Genomic DNA, 9,890 nt, shown 5'->3' with positions numbered 1-9,890 from the left:
TGGCAAGGGGAGGGAAGATAGGTTGGCATTGCCCACAGAAAGAAGGTCATTAGTCCCCTAGAGAGCGCTCCTCCAACATCAGAAGAGGAAGCACTGCTAGGTCTGAAGAGATTATGAAAAAGGGTAAAAACTTCACTTGTACAAAAATATTCATAGCAGCTCTGTGGTGGCAAAGAATTGGAAATCAAGTGATTGTCCATCACTTGGGGAATGGCTGAACAAACTGTGGTATATGTATGTCATGGACTATTGTTCGATTAGAAACCAGGAGGGATGGGAATTCAGAGAAGTCTGGAAGGATTTGTGTGAACTGAGGCTGAGCGAGATGAGCAGAACCAGAAAAACACTGTACACCCTAACAGCGTAGGGGTGATGATCAACCCTGATGGATTTGCTCATTCCATCAGTGCAACAACCAGGGACAATTTTGGGAGTATCTGTGATGGAGAATACCATCTGTATCCAGAGAAAGAATTGTGGAGTTTGAATAAAGATCAAAAAACTATTACCTTTAATTTAGGGAAAAAACTGTTATTAAGTAATTTTGCTATCCCTTATACTTTATTTTCCTTCCTTCCATGTATAGCATGGAAACAATGGAAAGCCTAACAGACTGCCTTCTGTGGGGGGTGGGGGAAGGAAGCGAGATGGGGGGGGATTGTAAAATTCAAAATTAATTAATTAATTTTAAAAAAAAAGAAGAGGAAGCTACAAATATGGAACCTCAAGGCTGGGAAAGGGAACAGCAAGACCCAAGGTGAGGGATATATAGGGACAGACAGTTAAAGACTCCCCATACTGAGGGCATACCCTACACTTATTTTGGTGAGTGGGATAAAGTTCTCCCCAAGTCTTTCCCTGATCCCCCAGTTATAACTCTGAATAATACTATAAAATTTAGAAGTGAAAGGAATCTTAAAGATCCAGCCCCCCCCATTTTTCAAACAAGACAACTGAGGTACATCCCTGATGCTTAAAGAAAAAAAATGCATTAGAACATATTTAAGAAAAATCATTGAAACAATCGACTAACAATTTCTGCCTTTTGAGCTTCTATGATTCATGTTTACAACATTTGAACCTGCCTCAACAGATTCAGAAAAGTTCCATGCCTCGGTCCCAAATGGAGCTTCTTTGGAGCTGTGAGAGAAATGAGTATATCAAGAGACCGCCTTAGCCTGGAGCTCCTGCAGGTTGTGGACATGGTGATGGTTTCGCTACAGGACATGAGGCTTCCTTAAACCATGCAACCAAGAAAAAAGATAAATCAGCAGAGACACAGAGAGAGAGACAGAGAGAGAGAGAGAAAGAGACAGAGACAGACAGAGACAGACAGAGAGACAGAGACAGAGAGAGGGAGAGACAGAGAGAGACAGAGACAGAGAGAGGAAGAAAGAGGGAAATCCTTCAAGGTTTCCTAGCACTCATTTTCTTCCTTTAGAAAGGGAGACAGGAAAATATAAACGATAACATCTGCAAAGGAGAATGAACTAAATATTGCTTTTGGTGTCAGAGGTAGTAATTCTTAATACTCCCTGTGCCACTCACTCCTTGATAAAACACGTACTCTCCCTGGCCTCAGTTTCCTCATCTGTAAATGATGGAGTTGTCTAGATAATTTCTAGGCTCCACAGTCCAAGGGGCAAACAAGCACCACAAATGGTACTTAAGGACAATCCATTTTCCTTCTGGTGGGAAGACTATTCCAAAGGGAGGAGAAAGAATGAGTAAGGTCTGGAGAAGGAAGCACTACTAGTATTCTAATAGAACCATCAATAAAGAACTCACCTGGAAGACTGAAAGACCTGAGTTCAAGCCTTGCCTCTGACACATACTGACTGTGTGACCCTACCCAAGTCACTAAACCTGTCCATTCCCTGGGCAACTCTCCATTACTACAAGTTACAGAACAGTTGCTAATCTGCATCAGCTCAGGGAGTTTCCTGGGTCTACGTCAAAGAAATTACCAACCAGATCAGCCCTCCCCTCCCCTGAAAACATTAACAACAAAATTCTTGCTTACTTGGGGCTAGGCTCAGTTATTTCTGGACTAGAAGTGCTGTCAACACATTCTAAATCTGGAAGGCTGGGTCAAACCCTCTGTTTCCCAGGCCTACTTAGAGCTCTGCTAAGAACTCTTACAATGCTGAATTCTAAAAGGATTAAATACAGGAACCCCCTCTCTTAAAGTCATGACTTTTCATATTGCAGATTGAAATCATCTTAGTACTGTATTAAGTACCTGGGATGGAAAGAAAGAGATAGAGAGATAGAGACAGGGAGAGAGAGAGAGAGAGAGAGAGAGAGAGAGAGAGAGAGAGAGAGAGAGAGAGAAGGAAGGATGAATGGATGGATGAAACAAAAAAAGAAAAAGGAAGGAAGGAAGGAAGGAAGGAAGGAAGGAAGGAAGGAAGGAAGGAAGGAAGGAAGGAAGGAAGGAAAGAAGGAAGGAAGGAAAAAAGTCCAAGAAATCTGCATTTTATACTATTTCACTTGATTTCATCACCTCCCATGAATTCAATTAATATCTCTAGGTCCATGATTCTCAGATCTATATATCCAGCCCTAAACTCTTAACCTCCAGCCTCATATTTCCAACTCTCTACTGGACATCTCCAAATGGACATGCCAAAGATACCTCAAACTTAACATGGAACATCTCTTTCACTCACCCAGGCTTGCCTTATCCTCAGCTCCTCTCTCTCTCTAGATATCATCTCTTGACTTCCCTTATCCAGGATGTTACCATGCCCTGTCCATTTTACCTTGTAACATCTCTAGAATATGTTTCCTTTTCCAGACTCTGCCCCCATCCTGGTTCAGGCCTTTATCACCCCTTCCTGAACTGTTGCTGTAACCTATTGGTTGTCTGGCCTCCCAAAAATCTCCCCCCCACTAGAGTCCATCCCTTATTATTCAGCTCTCAAAGTGACCTTTCTAAATTCCAATTTGACCACGTGTCTCCTTACTACCCCTTTCAATAAACTCTAAAAGCTTCCCACTGACACTGTGATATAAAATCTGACATTCAAAACCCTTCATGGCCTGTCCCCTGGCACTTAGTCACCTTTCCAGTCTTCTTATGCCTCCTCCACCCCCACATACTCTTTGACCCAGTGGTGCTAGTCTCTTTGTTGTCCTTGGCATATGAAGTCTGGGCACTTCAGCTGGTTATTCCCCAAGACTAGACATTCTCACTCCTCACCTCTCCTGCCTTCCTTGATTTCCTTTAAGTCCCAACTGAACATTGCACTTGATGAAACCTTTCCCAATTTCCATTAATGCTCTACTGATTTTCTCCAATTCATCTTTTATATAATTTGTGCATATTCGTTTGCAGGTAGCTGCTATCATTAAGCGCCTCAAGGACAGGGACTCTCTTTTGACTTTCTTTATATTCCCAACAATTAGCATCCTTAAATGTTTATTGACTAACTGATTAATGGAGTGGCAACCTAAATAAATCAGGGCACACAAGAGAACTACAGAGTGGATGGAAAGCAATTGTAAAAGGGATATCACCAGCATCTGGGGGAACCAGAGTATTAACTCCTATCAAATGGTGGCAATTGGGTTGAATTTTGAAATGAAATGAAATCCAAAAGTAGGAGGTTGGAAAAAACAACATTTTTGGAATAGCGAGTGAACCAGCATGATTGGATCATAGAGTCTATGGAGCAGAGAGCAATGCGAAAAGGTTGGAAAGGGACAAGGAGGCCAGGTTGAGAAGAATTTGAAGTGACAAACAAAAGATTTCATATTTGATCATGGAGGTACTAGGGAGCGATTGGAGTTTATTGAACAGGGGGAGTGGCATGCTTTAGGAACATCATTTTAGCAACTTTGACTGGAAGATAGATTAGACTTGGGATCGGAAGACCAATTGGGACATTGAAAAGTTCGAAGCAAGAGGAAAGAGCCAGAACAAGGATGGTAAAAGAAGAGAATGGAAGTTTCTGGATGATGTTAAAGAGAAAGACATGACAAGATCTGGCAACTGATTGAACTCCCATGGAGTGAGTGGGAGAGAAGAGTAAGGAGACTTATGAATCTGGAAGACTAGAAGGAGTCCTTAGCCATTAGAGGGCATCTTCCTAGGAATAGAGAAGTGAGAAGAGGGGAGGTTTTAGGGAAAAGATAATAGATTCTTTTTGGCCGTAATGAGTTCAAGATGCTTAGAGGACATCCAGTTCAAGATGGTCAAAAGAGAGATGGTGGTAAAGGTCCAGTATAAAGTTTTTAAAAAATGTACTTGGACTGAAGTACAGACTGAACAGAAGAGGGAGCAAGAAATTCACAGAAGCAGAAAAGAGAGGAGAAAATGTGTTCAGAATATCCACTGCTGTTTTTCCCTTCAGCACATTTTATAGCATGGCACAGTCCAGGGGTCAGCTCTGCAGACAAATCCACCTCACTGCCTTTTTTGTAACATCACTTATGAGCTAGGAATGGTTTTGTGCCTTTTTAAAGACAACCTTATAAAGTCCAAAGAGTTCTGGATCTCACCACAGAGGATTTATGTTCAAAGCCTGGTCCTGCCTTTGACTAGCTTTGTGACCTGGGCCTCAGTTTCCTTTTCTGTAAAATTAGGGCACTGGACTGGATGATCTCTGAGGTTCTAAATCCTTTGACTCATGTCAGTACATTTCCCAACAGTGTTGACTGATGATCTCCATTCAAGGTGGAGAGAAAATCAATCAATACAAATGCAATGCAAGTCCAGACACCTAAAATGGAGGAACTACATGGAAGATGCTGGGAGACCACACCATCGCAGATAGTCTAGGCATCCACCAAACTCCCATTACAGAAAAATTAAAGAATCTTGGTATTTTAGAGTGACTCTAAAAATAAATTAGGCCCAATCCTTTATTTTTTCCAAGGAGAAAACAGTCCCAGAGAGAAGAAATAATCACCAAAGACCTCACAGCAAGGCCAAGACAAGATCCCATATCTCTCACCTTTCCATCTAGTGTTTTTTGATGACACTGGGATGCCTCCTAGGCCCCTGACACCACTTTCAACCCTACTGACTTTCCTCCCATCCTCAGAAAGACCTCAGCTCAAACCCCACCTCTGATACATACTGGCCACGTGACTCTAGATAATCACTTATTCTTTCTTACAGGTAGCTCTCTAGTCTGTAAGATGCAGGAAAGTTACTCATGTGCACTGAGAGAGGAAATTTATCTCTTAGGAAGCTCCCCATACCACTAAAAGCATAGTTATGAACTAAAAGTCTAGCCTCCTTTAAAAGAATGTGAGGCCTATAGGCATTCCATTTAGTTTATTTTAAAGGAGGATAGACTTTTAGTCCATAACTATGGACTAAAAATACAAAACTGCTGCTCATTTTAGAAGAGGCAAAATCAGGTTAAAATGAGCAGCAGTTTTGTATTTTTAAAAAATCACAAAATTTGGCAGACAGAAGGGGAGAGCATAAAGGAGAAAGTAAAAGTATTACCTATCTACTTTGCCTTGATATTATGTGCAAATAAAAATATATATATGTAAATATATGTAATCTTGCAAGTCTTTTTCTTAGTAAGAATGGTGCATTCATTGGTAGATGTGGTTGCTGTATCTGGCAATTTTACTCAACTGGGCAGGGAGCAGGGAGGGATGACAGGAATGGGCTCAATCTTCAGTGTGGGTCATGGATCACCAATAAAAAATATTTGTAAAAGAATAACTTATAAAAGAAAATGGGAGAGTTAGACTTGTGGATTTCTCAACTTCAGCAACATCTGGACCAGCTGCTCCAATGGGAGCCCATCACCCAGGGCTTTTCACATTTGGCACTGTGTGGAACCTGATAAATGTCCTTTCCTATACATTGTTCCTCTAGTTAGCTGTTTCTCAGACACGACCTTCCACGTTCCATCTTTCGATGCCTGGAATGCATTTTCTCCTCTTAGAAATTTCTTAGGGGGTGGCTAGGTGGTGTACTGGATAAAGCACGGGCCCTGGAGTCAGGAGGACCTGAATTCAAATCCGGTCGCAGACACTTAATAATTACCTAGCTGTGTGGCCTTGGGCAAGCCACTTAACCCCATTTGCCTTACAAAAACCTAAAAAAAAATTTCTTAGAAATCCTAGTGTCTCTCAAAGCAAATACATGAATTTCAAAAGTAATGTTGATATGAGGCTAAAAGGCACCAACAGAGTCCCTCCTTTCATGATTCTTCTAAGATGCTAGTGGATTCTCATCAAAATTACCATGTATTCATTTTATGTATATCTTTACATACTGATGAATGAAAGACCTTTCTGGGGTAATTTTCCAACTCCAATTAGCACTAATAGATTTGGTTCCCAGAAGTCATATGATTACTTCTCCCCTCAGTTATAAGAATTAACCTGATAAGTTGAAGGTTCCCATCCAACGTGCTCTTCAATATCAATCAACCATTTCACAACAATTAGATTTTACAAAAGGACTATTAACTGAAAAGGAAGAACAAAAAATGACCATTACAAGTTATTCCCCCTAAATCAGAGGTTTACTCTCCTCTTGTATACACAAGGTTACTGAAAAGAATAGACGTAAATTTTGAAAGCACATATAGTCAAAGGGAAAACTCATTGTTCTTCTTAGAGTGCTCATGAAATTTTCCCTAAGTATAGCTTTCTGCTGGGTCCCAGAATGCTGAGCTACCTTTTCCAGGGGTGTCTAATTTGTGCTGGATGGGTCTCTCAGCTTCCAAAGTAATGCTATCAGCCATTGCAGTTCTAGGGTCTCTCCTATCAACACCAATGAAAACTCAAGATTTTTCTACATTTCAAAGTTGACAAAGTTATGATGATCTGATAAATGAGGAGGGGAAGGAAGAAGAAAAATTCAATATCCCTCAACCCAAGAAGAATTCCCTCAGTTAGCAATCAATAGTCCTGGTGTTGGAACAGTTGGATAGTCAAATTGGCTTACTGTTTTATCCATAACTCCATGGACTGTATCTGATTCTCTTCAACCAATCACAAAATATTTCCTATGTGTATCACCTGTTTGGAGACAATAATCAAAACCTTCTAAATCTGTCAAACTGATTAAGGAGTTTTTTGCATCTAATTAAATCTCTGATTGGACCTTCTGGATTTACATTAATTGAATTTAGTAGAAACTTCCATCTGTGTTGATAGAAAATAAGATCCTTGAAGGCAATGACTTTTTCATTTGCTCAGCATCTCACATAGTGTCTGGAATATAGTAGGTGCTTAATAAATGGCTGTTGGTTGACTTCTAAGAATGTTTTCATAGGATGGCAATTTCTCGTTGGCTTATTCATTCATTCAAAAACAAAGATAAAAACTAAGCAGTACTCACCCTCAGGAAGCTTACATTCTATTGAGGAGAAACAAACAACATGGAAAGAGGTAAACAAATAGTAATTATATACAAAGGAAATTGGGGAGGCGAAGGGCACTAGTAATTCAGGGAATCAGGAAAAGCTTCATATCAAAGAGGACAGACTAGCTGAAGAAACGTAAGATTTGTAAGGGGTAGAGATTCAAAGAAGGAGGAATTGGTAGGTCAGACATAGAGAACAAATCTTACAGAAAAGCATGGAAACCAAAAATGGAACAGCCATTAGGAAAAGGGAGAAAGGAAGGGAATGAGCATTTAAGTACCTACTATGTTCCAATCACTGAGTAAAGAGTTTTAGAGACAAAAAAAATTAAATTGAGCCCTTGACTTCAAGAGGGTTCCATTCTAATGGAAGGGACATGCAAATAAATAGGAACACATAAAATCTAAGGGAGTATATGGAAAGGAATCCCACTGGGGAAAGCATCAGCAGCTAAGAAACTAGGAAAGATCTCTCGTGAAAGTGGAATGGCAGAGGGAAAGGAAAGTCGGTGTCAAGACATGAAGAAGAAAATAATGTTGTGTATGAAGAAGAGTCAATAGGTCAGAGTGTATGGGGGAGAATTGTGTGTAGGAAGATCTGTGTGTGTGAGGGATGGATAGCAAACCTAGGAAGGTAGGCTGGGGTTTTATGCCATGCTGTGAAGGATTCTTGTTTATTCTTTGATAAGGCAATTGGGGTTAAGTGACTTGCTCGGGATCACACAGCTGGTAAGTGTCTGAGCAGGATTTGAACTCAGGTCCTCCTGACTCCAGGACCAACATTCTATCTACCTAGCTGAATCATGAAAGATTTTAGAGGAATTTGTGTTTTTTCCCCTAAGAGGCAAAAGGAAACACTGGAACATTGGAGCAAGATAGTCACTCACCCAAACCTTTCATTTCTGTCTTCCTTCCTAATTCTAATCATACCCTTAGCTGAGGTCCACTATTACAAGCCATTAACTTCCTTGGTGCAATGTGCTGTGGAGATTTCCTATCCACCAAGGATTATGGACTGTTATGTCTCATTCAGAACCAATTTTCTTAAGATAAATGATCTTTCACATTAAGCTACCTAAGCTGGTGTCCCTGCTTCTCTCCTGCACTCTGGGATATTTGCCAATCTTAAAGAGGAACATTTGATTGTGGTGACAAGGACACAAATAAATGACGTCATTGCCTTCAAAACATAAAGAATTGGATACCAAGATATGCCTCACACCTTCCACTTCGTGACTATGGAGTGAAGGAAAAGAAAATGTCCTTTGATGATTAGTGCAAATGGAAACCTAGACTCAGTCACCTCCCTAGAAGGCAAGGGCAAACCAGGGGATTTTGGATGTCATCTAATGCGATACTTGGGGGCTTTGCAGTTTTCTCATAACAACCCCTGAGGGGGGAGGTCAGTAAAGGCATTATGGTCCCCATTTGAAGATAAGGAAACTGAGGCTCAGAGAGTTAAATGAGTTGGCAAAATGTCACACAGCTAATAAGTTACACAGCCAGGATTCAAGCCCAGGCCAATTTTCCAACTTTCTATGAAAATTTAAATTAGGAATCGAAATAATTACTGCCTTCTTTCAAAGCACAGTTCAGAGACCTTTCCATATGAAGATTTTCTTGATCTCCCCTGCTATTAGAATGCTCACTTTATTAAAATTACTTTGCATAAATCTATAAATACTTGGGGTTTTCTCATCTGACCATATCTTCTCTCTCCCACAGAAAAAGTAAGTTCCTTAAAGAATTACATTCTACTTCCCAAAGGAACTTAGTTAACTAGTTCCTTAAGGAATGTATTATGTGCCTGCACCAGCATAGTCACTTATTAAGTGCCGATTGAAGGATTCATTGTAAGTGTTTGGAATGCAAATGCAAAGATAGGACCGTGCCTGCCCTCGAGGAGTTTATCTTCCATCATAAATGTCAATGTGCACACAGCAGACTCAATAAGTTCAGGAAGGAAGGAAGGGAGGAAGGGAGGGAGGAGGAAGGGAAGGGAAGGGAAGGGAAGGGAAGGGAAGGGAGGGAAGGGAGGGGAGGGGGGAGGGGAGGGGAGGGGGGAGGGGAGGGGGAGGGGAGGGGGGAGGGAAGGGAGGGGGGAGGGGAGGGGGGAAGGGAGGGGAGGGAAGGGAGGGAGGAGAGGGGGGAGGGAAGGGAGGAAGGGAAGGGAAGGGAAGGAGGGAAGGAAGAGGAGAGGGGAGAGGAGAGGGAAGAGGGAGGGGAGAGGAGAGGAGAGGAGAGGAGAGGAGAGGAGAGGAGAGGAAGGAAAGGAAAGGAAAGGAAAGGAAAGGAAAGGAAAGGAAAGGAAAGGAAAGGAAAGGAAAGGAAAGGAAAGGAAAGGAAAGGAAAGGAAAGGGAAGGGAAGGGAAGGGAAGGAAAGGGAGGGGAAGGAAAGGAAAGGGAAGGAAAGGGAAGGAAAGGAAAGGGAAGGAAAGGAAAGGGAAGGAAGGAAGGAAGGGAGGGAGGGAGTGAGGAGAGGAAGGGAGGAGAGGAAGAGAGGAAAGGAGGAAAGGAGGAAGAAAGGAAGTTACAAAACAAA

This window comes from Macrotis lagotis, chromosome 4, assembly GCF_037893015.1.
Source record: "Macrotis lagotis isolate mMagLag1 chromosome 4, bilby.v1.9.chrom.fasta, whole genome shotgun sequence".
NCBI lineage: Eukaryota > Metazoa > Chordata > Mammalia > Peramelemorphia > Peramelidae > Macrotis > Macrotis lagotis.
This window is presented reverse-complemented; position numbering follows the sequence as displayed.